The sequence below is a fragment of the Neofelis nebulosa genome, chromosome 3 (assembly GCF_028018385.1).
Source record: "Neofelis nebulosa isolate mNeoNeb1 chromosome 3, mNeoNeb1.pri, whole genome shotgun sequence".
Lineage (NCBI taxonomy): Eukaryota > Metazoa > Chordata > Mammalia > Carnivora > Felidae > Neofelis > Neofelis nebulosa.
In genome coordinates, this window is record NC_080784.1 from 147792593 (window position 1) to 147812791 (window position 20199).

Sequence of the window (20199 nt, forward strand, 5' to 3'; positions counted from 1 at the left end):
CTCATAAGAATACCTGTATAGGTAAACTCAGTTAAATATGAAACTTTAGTCTTCCTTTTTATTGGTCTAGAATGCTCAGATTCCATGCTGGTATGTATTGGTCATATTTCTTGTAGCTAATTTTAAACTTTTGCCATAAGTTAAAATTTTGAAAATGTCATTTTTTTTTTTAACTGTTCAGCATATTTAGAAATGCTCCCAGCCTCCTACGGGTGCTCATCTATATCAATCAGGATTTTTAGTTGGAAACAAAAAATAACCAAGCTCAACTGATTTAAGCAAAATGGGATATTATTAAAAGGATTTGGGGTAGCTCATGGAATTATTAGGAGGCCTAGACAATTAGAGTCAAGACTTCATCAAACAGTAGTTGTTGCTGCCCACAGTGCAAACAGTTGGCTTGGATACTAAATGCCATTAATAGCATGGGTCCTGGTACTGCTACAAAACTTAATCTTGCTGCAATGACCTACACAGCTGTCCAGAGTTCCTCTCATCTAATGCATGGACTCCCAATTCCAAGTACAGAACCAAGATCACATGTCCACACCCTAGGTCCAAGCAAAGTTAAGAAAGTAAGTACTTGACATTTCAGCATTTATGGTGGAAAGTACACTCTGTCTCCCATCATATTCATAAAATGGGAAGTTCCCAAAGCATAGGAAGGCAAATTACTTGATGAACAGCCAAAATGAATGATAAATGTCAACTATGGTTAAAATCATGTGTAGGTATATGTACTCTACGATCCCCAAATTCTGCTGCTAGAGTTTCTAAAGAAATTCTCATGTATGCCCAAGACAGAAACAAGGATTTTTTTTTTTGAAACAGTGTATATAATAACAAAAATGTGAAAAGAACTCAAAGGCTATTAGAATTAGATCAAAAGGTTGTGATATGTAAATTTCAGGTCTTTTTTTGTTGTTGTTCAGGTATTGAGAAACTACTGTGTCAGATATAATGCTAAACACTGTGTACAGAGACTGGGGTGGATGAGACGTTTACAGACATGAATGTTTAACAATATTGCCTTTAGGACTGCCCCAATGGAGTGGGAAGATAGACACATAAGTATATCACCAGGACATATGCAACATATTGAAGACTCAAATGGATCATGTACATGGTACGATAATGGTACAGTGAGAAAAATATAATTGCCTGCATAAGTGGGAGAAGTATCACAGAGAAAAAAGATACATATGTAAGTGAGGCCTCAAAATGTCTACAAGAGTATGAAATAAATGAGGAGAGATTCATTCCAGGCAGTAAAAATTTTATTGTAAAGTCACTAAAATTTGTTATATATAGCATAGCTCAACATACACAAATCAATCAATGTGATATACCACATTCACAAAATGGAGGATAAAAACTATGTGATCATCTCTTTAGATGAAGAAAAAGCATTTGACAAAATTCAACATCCATTCCTGATTTAAATGAATGAAGTAAGTATAGAGGGAATGTACCTCAGCATAATAAAGGCCATAAATTACATGCCATAGCTAAGATCATATTCAATGGTGAAAAACTGAAAGCTTTACCTCTAAGATCAGGAACAAGATAAGGATTTCCATTTCCACCATTCTTATTCAACATAGTACCAGAAGTCTTAGCCAGAGTAATCAGGCACAACAAAACAAAACAAAACAAACAAACAAACAAAAAACACGAAATAAAAGACATCCATTTTGAAAACAAAGAAGTAAACCTGTGTCTGTTTGCAGATGACATATTATTATTATATGTCAAAAACCCTAAGGACTTTACCAAAAACTATGAGAACTAATAAATGAATAGAGTTGAAGGATACTTAATCAGTATACAAAAACCAGTCACTTTTCCATACTCTAACAATGAACTATCAGAAAGAGAAATTGAGAAAATTCCATTTACAATTGTGTCAAAAAGAATAAAGCACATATGAATAAAGTTAATATGTAAAAGACCTATATACTGAAAGCTATAAAATATTGATAAAATAAATTGAAGAAGACTCAAATAAAAAGATATTACATGTTCATGGATTCAAAAAATTAGTATTTTTAAAATGTCTATGCTACCAAAGAAATCTGTAGATTCAATCTAATCCCTATCAAATTTCCAATGGCATTTTTCACAGAAATGGAAAAAAACAACCCCAAGATTTGTATGGAACCACAAAACACCTTGAATAGCCAAAGCAATCTTGAACAGGAAGAACAAAGCTGGAGGCATCACACTTCCTGATTTTAAACTATATTACAAAACTAGAATAATCAACGTAGAGTTTGGCATAAAAACAGACACATAGATTAATGAAACAGAAGAGAGCTGAAAAATAAACCCAAACATATATAGTCAACTAATTTACAACAAAAGGGCTAAGGATACACAATAGGGAAAGAATAGTCTCTTCAATAAACAGTATTGGGAAAACTGAAGAGACATATGCAAAAGAATGAAACTGTATCTCATCATCATTTTATACATCATTTTTCTGTACACAAAAATTAAGTCAAAATAGATTACAGACTTGAAATAAGACCTGAAACCATTAAACTCCTAAATGAAAATATAAAGGGAAACTCCTTGACATTGGTCTTAGCAATGATTTTTTTTTAACACGGAGAGTGAAGACAATAATAGCAAAAATAAATTAATAGGACTACATCAAACTAAAAAAGCTTATGCAGAGCAAATGAAACCACCAACAAAATGAAAAGACAACCTACAGAAAGGGAAAAATGTTTATAAATCATTTATCTGATAAGGGGTTAATATCTAAAATATATAGAGAACTTATACAACTTAATAGCAAAAAGAAAAAAACAATTAAAAAATGGGCAGAGGAATGAATAGACATTTTTCCAAAGAAGACATACAGATGGCCAACAGGCACATACATGAAAAGATATTCAACATCACTAACCATCAAGGAAATGCAAATTAAAACCACAGTGAGATATGACCTCACCTGTTAGAATGGTTATCATCAAAAAGCCAAGAAATAACAAGCGTTGGAAAGGAGAGGAAAAAAAGAAACCCCTAATCAATGTTGGTGGAAATCTAAATTGGTGTAGCAAAAAACGGTATGAAGTTCCTCAAGAAATTAAAAATGGAATTACCATATCATCGAGCAATTCCACTTCTAGGTATATATCCAAAAGAAATAAAAACAGGTTATTGAAGAGATATCTGCACTCCCATGTTCACTGTGGCATTATTCACAATAGCCAAGAAATGGAAACTTAAACTGTCCATCAATGAATGAATAAAGAAAATGTGTTGTGTGTGCCTATGTATTACATTTATGTATATATGTAAATACACATACCATACCACATAATACACACACAATGTATACAATTGTGTATATATAAAAATAATATATACATATATGTGTGTAAATATATGCATAAATTTGTGTGTGTGTGTATATATATATATATATATATATATATATATATATATATATGCTATGGGCTATCATTCAGCCATGGGAAAGAAAGAAATCCTGCCATTTGTGATAACACAGATGGACCTTGAGAACATCGTGCAAAGTGAGATAAGCCAGACAGAGCAAAACAAATACTGCGTGCAATTACTTATAAATAAATTCCCAAAAAGTCAAACTCATATAAACAGAGTAGAAAAGTGGTTGCTTGTGACTGGGGTGTGGGGCAAATGAGGAAAAGTTGGTACACACTTCCAGCAGTAAGATGAATAAGGTCTGAGGATCCAATGTAAAACATGGTGACTCTAGTTGATAAGACTATGTTTTATAACTGAAATTTGCTGTGAGAGTGGAACCTAAATGTTCTAAAAATAAATAAATAAGGTGATGGATATGATAATTAACTAGATGGAAATAATCCTTTCACAATCTATACATTTATCAAATCACCACAATATACATTTTAAATATCTTACTATGTTATTTAATTATGCTTCAATACAGCTTATATTTTTAAAAATAAAAAATAAAATAATAATGAAGTTGAATTACTTTTCTACCTTAAACTTTTTAAAGTTTTTTTTAAAGCTTTTGAAAATGTTGCCATCTAGTGGTGTCAAACTTTTTAAAAAAGTTAGTAATTAGTAAATCCTTCAATTATGTTTCCTAGGAAAAGTTGCCTTAGCATTTTTCAAAGAAATGTTATACTTGTGCCTCTGCTTTAAGAGAAAGCACTCTGGATTTAGGATACTGGGTTTTAGAATTTGGCTTCTGAGTGATCACAGGCAAGCTGCTTAATTTCTCTATAAATGCATGTAATAATAGTACCTACCTCCCACGATTGTTAAAGAGAATTAATGAGAAAATCCTTATAAAGTTATTTAGTGCAGCATTTGGCTCATAGTATACACTCAATAAGTAGTAATTGTTATATTGCTCAATAGGGAAAGAGTTGCAATCTTTCAGTGGCATTGAAGTTTGAGTGATACAGAGCTTAAAACTATGGGACTTTATATTGTCAATTCTGACCAGAGTATTGCACTTCTTTCTGGGAGTAGTAGAAACATTGTTTTGGTATATGGTTGCTATGTAGATGGCAGGCATTAATGACTAGTATTATCTAACTTTGAAAGATCCCTGAATCAACTATGATTGTGATTTACTGTTAAAATGTTTATAATTTGCCCCTGATTTGGTCTGTTAGCTGTTCTACAAGAAAATACAAATCCTTCTAGGAGAGCATGAATGGAAGTAAGAGAAAGACAGCTTCACTAGTTGGCTAAAAAAATTGAGTCTCATAGAAGATGCAGTCAGCCCTAAAACTGCCTGTCAAGAAGGCAAGGCAGATGGAAATGGTCCTCTCTATTTATGACATCCGTTCAGCTCCAGTATTGCTATGATTTATTTTATTCTTCAAGACAGTCCTTGAATCTTACTTTAACTTGATTTCACCTGTCCGGCGAAGCATAAACAGTGCGATTTTAAAAATGCTTTTGACAGAAATGTCTCCTGAGATCTCCAAAGATACGATGACAAAATGTTAGTCAGATGACACCACTATTGAGAATTTACAGTTAGGCATCTAGCAATATTCATAATTTTAATTAGTGGACTGGAGTCAGTCTGGAGGGAAAAATATGCTGCAAGACTCTGTCACAAACACCCCTTCTCCAATATTTTAATCAAAAACTGGGATGAATAAGGCATGCTTTGTTTAAGTTGCAGAAAATTCTGGATGGGCTGATGTGGTAGAAAGCTTGTAAGATGGCCCCAAGGATTCCTACCTCTTGGTATTCACACCTTCATGTAATCCCCTCTCCTTGTGTGTGAACTGGTCCTAATCACTCATTTCTATAAATGTAATAGAACAGAAGTGATGGGAGTCACTTCTAAAATCAGATTACAAAGAGATTATGGCTTCCATTTTGCATGTTCTTTCTTGTTCTCTTGCTAACTTGCTGTGATGGAATCGAGCTGCCTTATGGAGAGGTCCATGTGGCGAGGAACTGAGAGAGACCTCTGGCCAACAGCTAGTGAGGAGTTGAAACATTCAGTCCAATAGCCCACGAGGAACTGAATTCTGCCAATACCCACGCGAGTGAGCTCAGAACCAGGTCCTCTCTAAATTGAGGCTTCAGATGGGACTGCAGCTCAGACAGCACCTGAATCCTGGTGAGGGCCTTTGAGGCAGAGGTACCCAGATAAGCCAAGCCCTGGATTCTTGACCCACAGAAACAGGGAGATAATAATGTTTCATATTTTTAGCCACTAAGTGAGCTGATTTGCAATACAGCAATATAACCATGAGGTCAGCAAACTACAGCCTGTGGTCAAAGCTGATCTGAGGTCTGCCATTGTATGGCCTTTGAGCTAAGAATGCTCTTTACATTCAAAAGATTTCTTACTTCTTTTCTCTTTCTTTCTCTCTTATTTTCTTTCTTTCAGTCTTTCTTTCTTCCAATATGTAACAAAGACCCCTGGCCCACAAGGCCTAAAATATTCACAATCTAGAGTTTACAGATATAGATAAAGTTTGCCAACCCCTGCAGTAAATGATATGACTGATAACAGAATAAAGATTCAGAATGATTACCTTAACTGACTAGAATAAAGAAGTGAAGGGGCGCCTGGGTGGTTCAGTTGGTTAAGCGTCTGACTTCAGCCCAGGTCATGATCTCGTGGTTCATGAGTTCGAGCCCCACATCGGGCTCTGTGCTAACAGCTCGGAGCTGGAGCCTGCTTCAGATTCTGTGTTTCCCTCTCTCTCTGGCCCTTCCCCTCTCAAGCTCTGTCTCTGTCTCTCTCAGAAATAAGTAGACATTAAAAAAAAAAATTTTTTTTAAAGAATTTAGAATAAAGAAGTGAAGTAAATGAGATAAAATTTGGCTGTAGTTCACACAATGTTCTGCTCTTAAGTTCAAAATTTCAATCTCAGAAACATAGGATAATGACTATGTGAAAAGTATGAGAGGATTTTAGTAGGTCCTGCACTCACAAAGAGCTAAAATATAAAATGGATGCTTAAAAATGGTTAATATATGGGTGCCTGGGTGGCTCAGTCAGTTAAGCATCTGACTTCAGCTCAGGTCATGATCTCATGGTACGTGGGTTCAAGCCTTGCATCGGGCTCTGTGCTGACAGCTTGAAGCCTAGAGCCTGCTTCAGACTCTGTGTGCCTCTCTTTCTCTGCCTCTCCCCCACTTGCTCTCTGTCTCTCAAAAAAATAAACATTAAAAAAATTTTTTTAAATGGTTAATAGAATCCAATACTGCATTAACATAAATATAAATCCAGTTCATAAAGAAATACAACCTCAAGACTACTCTACATTAGTCAGAACACACGTAGAGTATGTCAATAGAGATCTTTTAAAAACTATTTTGAGACAATGGAAAAGGCTTTTGTATTTATTTTTATAGAAAAGGCTTTTAAATTTATTTCTTTAAAATAATTGCAAGATACAACTTTTTAAACCAACATGATAGTGGAATCACTAGTGTTCAAAATTATGTATTTTATCTGTATTAATCTCACACCATATTTTTTACTCAATTCTTCCTTTGATGTCTACTTGTGTTGAATAACATGTTTATATTTGGCTTCCTCCTGTCTTTCTGTGTATTCCAAAAGGAGTAGAGGGGAAGGGAAAGACATCTAAGAATATACCTGTGTTTGTGGGAGATGGCTGGCATATTTAAGAGTATTGTATTTTATGGTGAGGATGCAGAGAAAAAAGGAAACCTCATGCACTGTTGGTGGGAATGTAAGTTGGTACAGTCACTGTGGAAAACAGTATGGATGTTCCTCAGAAAATTGAAAATAGAAATACTATATGATCCAATAATTCTACTATTGGGTATTAACCCAAAGAGAACAAAAACACTATTTCAAAAAGATGTATGCACCTTTATGTTTACTGCAGCATTATTTAGAAGAGTTAAAATATGGAAGCAACTTAAGTGTCTGTCAATAGACTAATGGATAAGGAAAATGTAGTATACACACACACACACACACACTCACAAAAACACACAGAGGAATATTATATAGCCGTTAAAAAGGATGAGACAATGCCATTTGAGACAACATAGATGAACTTGGAGGCTATTATGCTAAGTGAAATAAATCAGATTGAGAAAGACGAATACTATATGATTCTACTCATAGGTAGAATCTAAAAAAACAAACAAACAAATGAATAAACAAACAAAAAGCAAAATCAGATCTATAAATACAGAAAATAAACTGATGGTTGCCAGAGGAAAGAGGAGTAAGTGGTTGAGCAAAATGGGTGCATGGGAGAGGGATATACAGACTTCCTGTTATGAAATGATAAATCTCAAGAATAAAAAGCATAGCATAAGGAATACAGTCAATGATATTGTAATAATGATACAATGAGACAGATGCTAGCTTCACTTGTGGGGAGCATAGCATAGTGTATAAACTTGTCAAACCACCTATAAGTTGTACACCTGAAACTAATGTAATATTGTGTGTCAACTATATTCACATTTAAAAAAAAAGAGAATTGTATTTTACAACCTCTTAAAATTGGGTCTATTTCTGTCTCTCTGTGTTTGCATATACTGTATTTTCAATACTGTACACATCTGTGCTTACAAAAGTATCCCGGAATTTTGAGGTAAATGTCATTGTAGAATAAAATGCACCCAGGAACCAACAAACAAAAAGATAATTTTAAACTAAGTCTAAATTCACATTTATACATGCCATGAATGAGAAGTATAGAGACTAACTAAATAGGTTTCAGCCTACTTGAATACAAAGTGTTTTAAGTCTGACTGATGATATAATGTATTGGAGAGACTCAATGGACTCCATTCTTTCCTTATTTACAATAAAATCTACTCTCTCCTTGCTTTTCTATAAAGCTACTGCAGTTTATTTTAACTTTATAGTCCATGACTCCTTGTTGTTTACTCTTACCCATGAGAAATTGTTCTGAATGTAGTAAGCAGTGACTGACTCACATCTAGTCAGCTTCCACAGCAGCCAGACGGAGGGCAAGCAGGAGAACTGGTGATAAAAATAGGCTTTGATGCTGAACCCTGCAAAGCAGACTGTGGAGGCACTAACAAAGTTCCTCTTGGGAAGATTATTTCTCCTGCAGAATGAGTGAAAAGGAACTGCTATTTTCACACTGTAGAGGGAGGTGCAGGCTTGCACTGAGCTGATTCAGTGGTGAAAAGAAAAAAAGAGAGATTAAAGGAAAAGAATAAACACACAAAGGAAAGGAAAGAATTGGAGTGATAACATTTCTGCTTATTTTCAATCACTATGTGAATGAAATTACTTAAATACTTAAGGTTAAATTTTTAATTTCAAGCCTACATTTGGGTAATGCTTACATTTGACTTTATTTTGTTCTACTAGCCCAATACTTGTAGCCCTTAACAATAAATTTTATTTAATATTTAAATCGTAGATCACGATACTTAAAAAAGAAAAACACCTTTAACTGCTAAGGATGTAGGTGGAAATCACCATGTGATAAGCTTCCTAATTATGAGCATCTGCATAATAAAATTATTTCTTATAGATTTTGACTATGAAAAACTAGCAGATGCAAATATATATTCATTTATATTTATGTCCAGAAAATACTCTTTTTGGTATGAGGTATACAGTTATGTGGCTATTGAATCTTCATATTAAATTTGAGTTTTCTCTGTTACCATGTATTGACCTTAACAGATTCATAGGTAACTTAGAAATGAAAATGCCTCTAAATTTAGCATTGCTTAATGTATATTTTATCATTTGATCATTATTAAATATGCTATGATTTGTATGATTAAATATCATATTGTTATAAACTGTATATCCATACAATGCAGAACTTTTATTTATTTTTCTCCTGTTTTTATGATGTAAACAAAACAGCAGTTACAGAAAACGAAACATTGGCATGCCCTTCTAATTCAGTTACTGTTTCTTTTCCCTAGTTCCCTTATTATTGTGCCCATATTCATGCATCTTTTAAATTACTGCTATCTTTTTTTTTCTTTAATTTTTTTTTTTTAACGTTTATTTATTTTTGAGACAGAGAGAGACAGAGCATGAACGGGGGAGGGCCAGAGAGACAGGGAGACACAGAATCGGAAGCAGGCTCCAGGCTCTGAGCCATCAACCCAGAGCCCGACGCGGGGCTCGAACTCACGGACCGCGAGATCGTGACCTGAGCTGAAGTCGGACGCTTAACCGACTGAGCCACCCAGGCGCCCCTAAATTGCTGCTTTCTTAATAGACAAAATGTTATGCCTCACCTTTTTCACTTAAAATTATGTTAAAACTGTTTTTCTGCTTGTTGCATGGATTCCTCATCTTAATGTGTAGATAATCAAAGATTTTGTAAAATGAGGTATCACCTGTGGAAGGCTGGCTAACTAGTCATGTCCACAACATTCCACCCACCTTGTGAAAATTTTCACTGTCCCCTCATTTCACAGGCTGGGACACCAGTTTGTTCCCTGTCCCAGAATTAATTGAATACAGGGATATCAATTCATCCTATCAAACCTGAGAGACATCTGTGATGCTAAAACAGCAAATGATTCATTTACAAGGAGAATTAAGAAGTAAAGGTACAAGCCTATCTCCTTGTACTTGCTTTGACCTATCACATTCTCTCCCTCCAGGCAAGCTGCATAGGAGGTTGCTTGATTAGAATGGACCACAAACACGGAGTCCCTAATGCAATTAAGTGCCTGTCCCCACAATAGCTTCCAGCACTTCTAAGCAGTATAATAAAGTCCTAAACAGTACTGCATGGGAAGACCTGTTTTGTCTTGAAGACTTCTGCCTTTTTGTCATTTCCACTGGGGAGCAATCCTGTTGTCAACTGACACATTCATTAGGAGTGTCAATAAGTTCCTTCTGGTTACAGTTATATTTTTTGGACCTGGGAGCCATTCTCTTTCTTCTGCCTTGATCCATTATGCTTTGAGTTTTTTCTGCCTCCTTCTTGCAAAATTATCTTTTTTCTTTAATCTTAGTTATTGAGAAGCACCTCACTGAATATATCCATGTGCCCCAACTATCCCTTCCAAATGGCAGTACAGTATTCCATTGAGTTTCTCTATCGTTAGCCATTTGCTGTTTTTCCTTCCCCATCCTATGAAATTATAATGCGTGCCATTTTTTTCTTCAGAATTTTTCAAAAGAATAAATTCCTAGGAGTATTAGAAAATCAAAAGGAGAAGACTATGTAACTTTTTATATTATTGCCTAATTACTTCAGAAAATGGTTTGAGCAATTTATCCTGATGCCAGCAAAATACAGCAATTTCAAAATAATCTCACCATTAGTCATTTAAATTTCTCCAAAATTTTAATATGTTAATAGGAATACAACTATAATATGTCACTCTTTGAGATTGAATTTTTAATTTCTACTGAAACCGGTCACTTTTGCATGTCTCATTATTAATTTTTCCTTGTTAAATCAAATTACATTCTTTTTTCATTTTTTTGAGAATTTGATATTTAGGTTATCACTTTCTATGAACTCTTTATATGATACAGATACTGTTTCTGTCAAAAAAGAGGCTAAATTTTCCTAATTTGTTGTTTTAAAATATCCAGGTATGCTCTTCTACGTTTTATAAACCTCTTCACGTTGTGTCCTGATCACTCATCATATTTTAATCTTTACTTTTTTGATAAAATCTTCCTCATTCACTTCCCCACTGTTCCAAAATACCTGATTTGTCTATATGTTAAATTATTTTTTAATGTTTATTTACTTTTGAGAGAGAGAGACAGACAGGACATGAGTGGGGGAGGAGCAGAGAGAGAGACGGAGACACAGAATCCAAAGCAGACTCCAGGCTCCGGGCCATCAGCAAGCACAGAGCCCGACCCGAGGCTCGACCTCACACGGGAAGATCATGACCTGAGCCGAAGTCCGACGCTCAGCCGACTGAGCCACCCAGGCGCCCTGTGGTATGTTAATATAAATTATTACATATAGCTGGTTTTCCTCTCTAGTATTGCTTAGGAAATTTATCGACCATCCTTAGTAAGGAATAAATTCCTGCCGCTCTGGTTGTGCCATATGCTACGTAGAGTTGTCCCTGAAAGAAGCAGCTCCATTGCAAATTAATGCCAAAAAATCAAAACTTTCTCTGTGAATTTTGATTGAAGCTCATATTAAAAACTGCTATCTGTTCTCTTTGTTCACTATGTTTTAATATGTAGGACCTGTCTCTCACAACTGAAGTAACACAGGCCTGGATTTCAGTTGTTTCAGAGAATTATTGCCTATCTTTTTGAAGTGTTCTCCACAAAACTCTCAAAAGTGATTTATTTCGATTGAGACTTCCTGGGTTTCTTTTTTTGAATGCATATCATATCACAACATATTATATCACATTATATTATATATTACATAATATGTTTAGTCACTTAAATTCTTTTGCATTTTGGCTTTCATCTCAGTATTATAAGATGGAAACTTAAAACCAATAATTATATGTTAAAATATGCTAAAGATAATATTCCTCAAAGTACAGTAAATTCTCTGTGTTATTTATATCACCTAATCAACACTACAGATTTTTAAAAAATGGATGGAAAGAGGGAAGAAAAGAGGGAGCAAGAGAGAATGAAAATAGAATTTATAATTATAGTCGTATAACTTTTTGCAGCATATAAATGAAACATAAATTATATTTCATATATTATTTGTAAATGACTGCTGTTTGCACTTCTAAGATGCAAAGCTCTCTGCCATTTCTGATAATAAATATCACACTTAGACTCCCTGCAAGTGTAAGGTATTATTTTGTGTATCTCCCCTTTGTATTCCCAAATTCTAAAAACAGGAATGTATAGGTTTAGATATATATTGCCCAGGGCAACAAAAAGGGCCTTTCAGGTATGCAAAGACAAGTCTTTTCCTGTTAGCCTGGTCTTGTCTGTTTCACTAAAACTCATGTCTATATCTCTAGATTGCCACAATGTTCATCAGCAGTAACACAGTAGTGTATAGGGAAACAGAAAGTGAAAAAAATTTAGAAGAGCAGAAGACTCTGGATTATTGGTTCTGAAATAATTAAGACACCTAAAATATTATTATAATAGGGAGATTTGGTTACAATGTCTCACTCTTAGTGTAATATGTGTAAAATAGGGGGTTGGGGGTAGGAACAGGGTGGAGAAAGCAGTGGAATGTTGTGATTCTTACACTACCCCTGGGTAAGCCCCAAAACCATGTTTAAAGTTCCTGGTATTCACCTAATGTAGTCAGATTACTTTGGAGGACAATGATTTTTAAGTCTTTACCACCCTCAACAAACATACTTGAAGGTGGAATTTCACACTTAGAGATTACAGCAAAGTTTTCCAGTTAAGACACTTGGGCCAATACGTGGCTTTGTTTGCAAGAGCAAAAAAAAAAAAAAAAAAAAAAAAAAAAAGTATTATTTACCTTATGAACATGGAACCAACAGAAAGTATTAAAAGTTATCGAGAGGGGGGCACCTGGGTGGCTCATTCAGTTAAGCATCTGACTTTTGATTTCAGCTCAAGTCATAATCTCACAGTTCGTGGGTTTGAGCCCCTCAATAGGCTCTGCACTGACAGTGTGGAACCTTCTTGGGATTCTCTCTGTCTCTGTCTCTCTCTCTCATTCCCTCTGTCTCTTTGCCCCTCCCCACATGCATGTACATGCACTCTCTACCTCTGTCTGTCAAAATAAATAAATAAACTTGAAAGAAAAGTTATAGATAGCTACAGCGGATTTTATTATTTTGGATTTAATATGCATCCTAAAACCCTAATTGAAAAAAATGTTTTAATAAGAGAAATCTGTCAAAAACATATACATATAAAGAGCTTTGGTAACAGCATGTAACTTGAATTCTCAAAGGATATGACTTGCCCTTAAACACCCTGTAGGAAGTGATTTTTCTAATCTGTTCCTGTTTTTATTTTTTTTATTTATTTATTTATTTATTTTTTTTATTTATTTTTGGGACAGAGAGAGACAGAGCATGAACGGGGGAGGGGCAGACAGAGAGGGAGACACAGAATCGGAAACAGGCTCCAGGCTCCGAGCCATCAGCCCAGAGCCCGACGCGGGGCTCGAACTCACGGACCGCGAGATCGTGACCTGGCTGAAGTCGGACGCTTAACCGACTGCGCCACCCAGGCGCCCCTGTTCCTGTTTTTAAAATATAAGATATTAATAGTCACACCATAAACTATCTGAAAAAGATACTTTATTAAATGTATATGACCTTCAGTTAAAGGAAACAAAATGTCAGCCTTTAGATTTTATGCACTATTGCATAATTTTCCCATTAATATTTTCATCCTGCCTTTTTCTAAATGTTCTAACTTCAAGTTGAAGGTTGAGTTAGAAGGCACAGAGTAGAAGTTGCACAAACTGTTGCCAACCTAATCTTTTAAAAAGTGTTTTCAACAATGAATCTCTATTCCCAACCACCTCTCATCTAAACTACTTCTCAGGATCCTAGAGTTTCCAAAATCTGGACCTAACTTTTTTACTTTATTTCCAATAATCCTCAGTGCTCTTCTTTTCTTCCAGTTGGGCCTATTAAATTCATTCATTCAATAAATATTTGTTGAGCATTTATCATGTGGCAGGCATCAAACCATAATGTAGTGGAAGCATGGACTCCAGAATCAAACCACATTAAAATACAAACTAAAATGCCACCTACTATGAGATTCTTTAACCTCCATTTGCATCTGTTTCCTTATCTGTCAAAAAAGGGTATTATAGTATCATAAGTTTTTTGTAAAGATTAAAGAATATAATACATGCCAAGTACATAGAACAGTTCTTGGCACATAGTAAGCCCTCAATAGACATTAGGTGTTAGGGGCACCTGGGTGGCTCAATCAGTTGAGTGTCCAACTTCAGCTCAGGTCATGATCTCATGGTTCATGAGTTTGAGCCCCACGTCAGGCTCTTTGTTGATAGCTCAGAGCCAGGAGCCTGCTTAGGATTCTGTCTCCCTTTCTCTCTGCCCCTCCCCTGCTCTCACACACATTCTCTCTCTCTCTCTCTCTCTCTCTCTCTCTCTCTCTCTCTCTCACTCTCTCTCTCTCTCAAAAATAAATATCTTAAAAAATTAGAAAAAAACATTAGGTGTTATTAGAGAGTGCATAGTATTTAAGAAAAACAAAAAATTACAGCAAAATTGAGTAATTGCTATTCCAGGGGAAGTACAGGGTGTTATGGCAGGGCCAAACACAAAGCAACTACATTGTCAGGAAAGGTTTCCCAGAAGAAGTGACATTGAACGTGAGTCCTGAAATATAAGTTGGAGTAAGCATAAAGGAGTGGTCTAGGCAAGGAGAGCTATACATGGAAAGGCCCAGGAGCACATTAACATGGTACTTTAGAGACACTGAGCGAGATTCAGTTGGGTGGTAGGGTGGCAGGATCCAGGTCCAGAGTTTTAAAGACAATTTCAACTTTAGACCAAGAATAATGAGAAGCAATTTGGGGGACTTTAGGAAGAAAGGCAATGTGACCATATTTGGGTCTGAAAATAAATAGCTGCAGCCTGGAGAATAGATTGGAGGAAAAAAGGGAGAACAGGATCAAAGACTAGGTAAAAAGCATAGTCCTTGCAAAGTCTTTCTTTACTGCTTGAGCTCTCATTGATCACCACTGATCACTTTCTTTCTTCTAAACTCCAATAGCACTTTTTTTTTTTTTACTGTGGCAGTATGCCTTTAATCCATAGGCTTACCACAGTGTTAATATCCGAGAGGAGACAGAATGAGAGAAGAAATAGTCATATGCCTTTCCAAGCACAGCTCCAAGAAAGACTCACAACTGTACAGGTGTTGTAGGACAGATTCCTAGAAAGTAGTCCCTGAGATTGAGTTTAGTGTATGGGGGGGGGGGGGGGTATTCATGGAACAAAGGAATACCCATGGGATCGACATTTATGGAAGAAAGGAAAAGGAAGCAGGAGTGAGGAGAGGAAGAAGTCAAGCGACAGCCTCAACCAACCCCTTTGGAACCTTTGGAGCTAGAATGGCCTTTCAGATGGCAAGGGCTTTATACTCCACATCAATCAACTATTGGCTATAGGACTTCTTGTGTGATTCTCTGTAACTGAGGCAATCTCTGAAAGCTATTTATAGATAGTCCCTTCAGCCGCTGAGGCTCAGTCCTTCACTGAAAAGGGATTCGGGTGGTGTATCAGAGTGTCACCACATTGGGATAAGATAGCCCGAACTCCTTATTCAAAAAACCTGACCATCAGGTCAGCCCATCAAAATCTTCATCACACTTTACACATGGCCATCTTATCATACCGCCTAGTAGCCATGACCTCCTTCTCAGAATAAAGATGAATTTCCAGTGTAGAGAGACAAGTGAAGAGGACTAAGGGAGGAAAAAGAAGAAGCTGTGTTTGTACTGAGCTCCAAATTTAGCTAGAATAGTTTGGGAAAATATGTCCAGGTATATACATCAGATAGGCAATTGCTGTTGGAGGGCTATTGTCATCAACTAGCTAGAGGTACACAATGCTGTGAACTCCTGGAGTACTTAGATACTGAACTTCAACTAAACTGAATATAGCATTCCCCCAGGCTATGCATGGGACAACTATTTTACTACCCAATGCTCTCATTCTTGAGGAGATAGATAGATAATTGGTAGATAGATAGATAGCTATACAGATACACACACACACACACACACACACACACACACACACACACTTGACGTATTAAATGGTGTTCTCAAAATAGGAAGCAGATATTAACTGTGAATAAAGAGTTGACTGCATGATCCAGTTTGCATCTGTGGCTCAAATTCAAAAGTGAAAAAGGAATATAATCCACTCTTAGAAGATGTCTATGTCCCTTAGAATACCATAAATTAAATATCTGTGACGATCTCTCAACTTTCTTTGATTCTTTTGCTGGGGCCCTTGTGCTCTTGAAGAGAAGAGTGAGAAACCCCAATTCTTTTTTTTTTTTTAGAGATAGAGAGCATAACTGGGGGAGAGAGGCAGAACAGAAGGGTGGGGAAGAGAGAGAGAGAGAGGGAGAGGAAGAATCTCAAGTAGGCTCCGTGTCACCATGGATCCCAAAGCAGGGACTCAATCCCACACTTTCCCATTGTCCCACTTTCCCATTGAAAGTACTGACAATCCTGGGATCATGACCTGACCAAAATCAAGAGTAGGACGCTCAACCGACTGAGCCACCCAGGCACCCCAAGAAACCCCAATGTCTTCCAGAAACTATTGCAACAGTAAATCTGTGCTGGTATGAGAATGTCCATCCCCAAGACCTTAGGCCAATTCAGAGGGAATGTGCAATCTAATCCACATTCGAGAGAACATTATCAGGAAAATGGTCTTCCAGACCCACTTGGAGCAGTTTAAGTATTTGGTAATACTCTTTAGCCATTGGGACACTTAGGTAGCTTTTTGATTCCCCATGATCCAGATATGTCAAAAAATGTAGCCTTGTATGACTGCCTTGGTTTTGTGGCCCTAGCACTACTATACCATCTCATCTCTGAGGAAACTCCAATAAATGTATCTTTGAGAACTTTGGGTTTGAATGTCTGTGATAGATTTTGTTGCATGAATTTAGCTAATGCTGAAAACTACATTTCCCAAAATTCTTTTCCCTGTATAGTACAAAGTTAGAGTTGACCAAAAGAGGAACTACATGAGAAGTTTGGAAGGCAAAAATGAAACAGAAGTCATTACCTTTAGAAGGTCATTGCAGTCAGACATGGTGACAAAAAAAAAAGACACAGAGTATTAGTAGGTGCTAGCTTTTCCTCCCCTGCATTTGACTCCTTCCCACCTGCTTTTTCTGCTGGCCAACTGTGACTTCATGCCCTCTACCAGGTACTTGACTGTAGATCCATGGAGGCAATACCTAAATGAAGGCAATAACTTCCTAGAAGCTGCAATTTCCGTAGATCTTACCTTCACTTTGGCATCCTGAAGGACTTGGCTTCTTGATTTTCCCTGCAGGCTTCAACTTGTCCACCAGACGGGTATTGTACTGGTGTGATGAAAGTACTGACTGGTGATGATCTTTCTGAGTTTCTAACTCCTTTCTTCCAGACTTTCATTTCCAAAGCTCCTTTCACGTTTAACAAATCCCGTATTTTTATAAATTATATAGTGGCATTATTATCCTGAAAGAAGCTTGAATGATATCTTTTCCAGCCAAGTACATTAGAGAAATTGGATAAGATATTAGGGTCTACAAATGATAATTATCTTTCAAGAGTGGAACAGCTTCTTCACCTCAATCTCACCCATACCCTGCCTTGCATCTCCTTCTCACATCCTAAAGAGAGCCCTCCATCATCTCCATAGAGGAATCGCCTCTGTAAGGGTCCCTCAGATTGAGGTGTACTCTGCCTGTGCACATATTTCTAGAGAAAGCTATTGATGGCAATAACTAATTACACAATATACAAGACTGCATATATTTCCTATAAACATTGCCTCTAAGGTCTGGATACATTTACCTGAGAGGTCTTAAAACTCTTCTGCGACCTGATGTCCTTAACAAGGAATAGCACAAATGACAAGAGAGCTAAGCATACATCAGGTGCAGTGTATCATATTCTTCTTAGAAAGTTCAACTCCAGGGGCGCCTGGGTGGCTCAGTCGGTTGAGCGAACAACTTCGGCTCAGGTCATAATCTTGCGGTCCGTGAGTTCGAGCCCCGCGTCGGGCTCTGTGCTGACAGCTCAGAGCCTGGAGCCTGTTTCAGATTCTGTGTCTCCCTCTCTCTGACCCTCCCCCGTTCATGCTCTGTCTCAAAATAAATAAACGTTAAAAAAATTTAAAAAAAAAAAAGAAAAAAAAAAGAAAGTTCAACTCCATATCATATATAGCAGGTTCATATAAGGCAAGAGGAATCTATAAAATTATTGATGTACAAGGTTATTCATGTCTGAGGGTCTTTGTTCAAAGACTGACATGGCCCTACAACCACAGCTAGAAGTGAAAAACTTCATCAGTGGGTGAGAAGAGGCAAACGCTTGAACCAAGAAGCATCTGAAGGAGCTCCAGAACTACTAGAAACAGCCCTGAAGAATCAAGGTGTTGCTTGCACTAATATGAGGCCCAGACAATGTAACCTGGTTAGATCCATTCAAGATCCTGAATATGACCCATGAGGATGTCTGGTAATCCTTTTTCTGACAGAACTTTCTGACGCAAACCACTATTTATAAGGTTTGCATCTAGAAGCAAAGAAGGCTCAGGATGCCCTGGGAAAAACTATACCCTAATCCCTCAGAGTTCATTAAAAAGGGTTTGACCTAGCCCTTCCCCTTCATATAGTTTTAGCACAATTCTCAGTGCTTCCACCACAATGGGGCACAAAGTATTCGTTACATTGGATCATATTCTGCTTCAGAGCCTGCTGCCTTGCCGATTAAAAAGGTGTTTCCTCTCGGGGCACCTGGCTGGCTCAGGCAGTTAAGTGTCTGACTGTTGATTTTGGCTCAGGTCATGATCTTGAAATTAGTGAGGTTGAGCCCGCATCTGACTCTGCACTGATGCTTGGGATTCTCTCTTCCTCTCTTTCTGTCCTTCCCCTCCTCTCAAAAGTAAATAAATAAACTTTAAAAGAAAAGGTGTTTCCTTTCTATAAACGACCTGGCAATATACAGTGAGACCATATACAGTGACTAGCCTTGTATTTCTAGAATACTTCCCTCAAATTCTTCAATGTCTTAGTTCATCCCTTCCTACTCACTATCCACACAGATGGAGGTTAAAAAGAGTGACCAACCAGACACAGAAAGAAATGTCCATGGCTACATATCAAATAATTAATATGACTACATCATCCATCTTAAAACAGAGAAACTGGCCTTTCACAATTTGTATATATCCCCTCTTCAATAAATATGTATTTCATGTCTACTGTTTTCCTTTATACCTAGCATCACCATAACTTTTGGCTCGGTCAATTCCTGGAAGAAATCCAAAAGAACCCAAAGGAGTCATGGACATCTCCTGATGCAAGGCTTCTGTGGTTTTCATATCCACTATTACTTAGGCCGCATAGCACGCGAGTCTTCAGTTTCTGCAACCAACATTGTCCTGACTTCCGACGGATTGCCAATTTCTATGTCTATGACCACCTAAGTCAAATCCTCCAGCTACTTCCCATAGTCTGTCCCCCTCAAAGAATTTCACCAGACCTTTCATCCAGGCTTCCATTATATGGCAAATGGAATTGCTCCATTCACCCTTTACTTTACCATCATCATCATAACACCTTCCATCTCCTTCTTCAGATAAGTTCCTGCCCTTTAACTGAAATCTTAAAGATATCAATTTCCCTAGGCCCTTCTCAAGTGCATGTTTTTGGCAGGTAAATGAGAGAGTTTTTGACTAATGACTCTATTCTGGTAAAATGGGAGATAAGATCATCTTCTAAAAGGGAAGGGAGGGGAAAGATCGGAGGAAAATGTCATCCTTCATCTTCAATTCATCAGGAAGTCCTATTTGCTCTGATTTTAAAATATACCTTGAATCTAACCACTTTTAGTTACCTCCACTACTAACATATTAGTGTAAGCCAGCATTATGTCTTGCCTGAATCTACTAAATAAGCATTCTGACTGTATCTTTTGGTCTCTTCCACATAAGCAACTAGGATGACCTTTTCAAAACATGTATCACAGCACTTTCTCGCTTAATACACTTCAGTGGCATCCCATATTTCTTTAGGTAAAGACAGAAACT

General features: G+C 36.9%; 1 pseudogene; it reads left to right on the forward strand.

The window, feature by feature from the left end:
- The first annotated feature begins 425 nt into the window (after nucleotides 1-425).
- LOC131508054 (small ribosomal subunit protein eS24-like) overlaps nucleotides 426-20199 on the forward strand; it is a 28300-nt pseudogene continuing 8526 nt past the window's right edge.